This window comes from Nestor notabilis, unplaced genomic scaffold (assembly GCF_000696875.1).
Source record: "Nestor notabilis isolate BGI_N333 unplaced genomic scaffold, ASM69687v1 scaffold21831, whole genome shotgun sequence".
NCBI lineage: Eukaryota > Metazoa > Chordata > Aves > Psittaciformes > Psittacidae > Nestor > Nestor notabilis.
In genome coordinates this window covers 631-1,696 of record NW_009914511.1, presented here as the reverse complement: position 1 = coordinate 1,696, position 1,066 = coordinate 631, and the positions used below count along the sequence as shown (strand labels likewise).

The 1,066-nt window shown below is 60.8% G+C and overlaps 1 protein-coding gene across 1 annotated transcript in view; it reads right to left on the bottom strand.

Annotated features, from left to right (window-relative positions):
• Positions 1 to 1,066, bottom strand: part of TMEM150A (transmembrane protein 150A) — a gene marked incomplete at its 3' end in the record, with an annotated part of 2,362 nt that overhangs the window by 726 nt on the left and 570 nt on the right. The gene's annotated exons all lie outside the window — the stretch shown is intronic.

The following is a 1,066-nucleotide window of genomic DNA, read 5'->3' as shown; positions in this document are numbered from 1 at the left end:
CCCACTGCCACAGCCACCATGGGTGAGTGGAGAAGACAGGTACATCCCCCAGCCCTCCAGGTGAAGCCTTCAGCAGCACCCTGCCATCTGCCAGTGAGACCACGGCTTGGGAAAGCCCAAGAGGCAGGGACCTGACCTGCACAGGGTAGATCCCTCTGCTCACTCCCTCCATCCCACCAGGGGAGGTCCCAGCCTTTTCCCCACACAGCTCACTGCTTGCCCACTTCCATTCTCCAGTGCTTACAGGCACCGAGTGCTGTCTCCCTTGTCCTTACATGCCCTGCCAGTCCCTCCCAGCTGGCACAGCCCCGTGGCACTCCTGCCCTTCCCAGCTCCTTGCCTGCTTCCAATCCTGCCTTCCTGCTGCGGTGACAGAGCAGGACCTTCTAGCACGTCCCACACCCACCCGCAACCCCTCAGGCTCTTGCACTGCTCGCCCCGGCCAGATCCCAGTCAGCCTCTCCGGGACCTGTGGACACTGCATGCTTTTTTCCCTTCCTGCCCAATAACCACCATGTTGTTTCCCAATTTATCCCTAACCTCAGTCCCAAATAAGCTGCTGGCTCCCCAGCTACACACTCGGGACCATTCTTTCAGCCCTGCTCCCCCTGCTGCCATGCCCTCCCTCCCTGGTGTGGTGTTTGCAGACCCCAGTGGCAGCCCCCGCAGGCAGGTTGGCTGGTGGGTGCCAACAAGCCCCGGTGGGCAGAGGTGCTGCCACCTGCACAGAGTGCTTTTGTACTCGGTTTCAGCCGTATCGGTAACTGAGATGGACTTTGCATTTCTGAGGGCTCAGCACACCATTGTCTCATTAGAAAATCCCCACAACGAACCAGCTCTTCCACTTTGCACAGTACAAGGCTGCAGCAGTGGCTGGGCTGGGGTGCAGCAGGCAGGGCAGGGCTGGTTTACACACCCCAACACCTTGAGACATGCCCATCATTGTCCCTTCCCCTCCTCAGCCCCTGCATGGCCCTGATACTGCTGCTCCCCCAAGCTACACCCGCTCGAGCTGCATGCCGCCAGTCCCTGCCCAGCCCCTCTCCCTCACTGTGCCTCCCCGCCA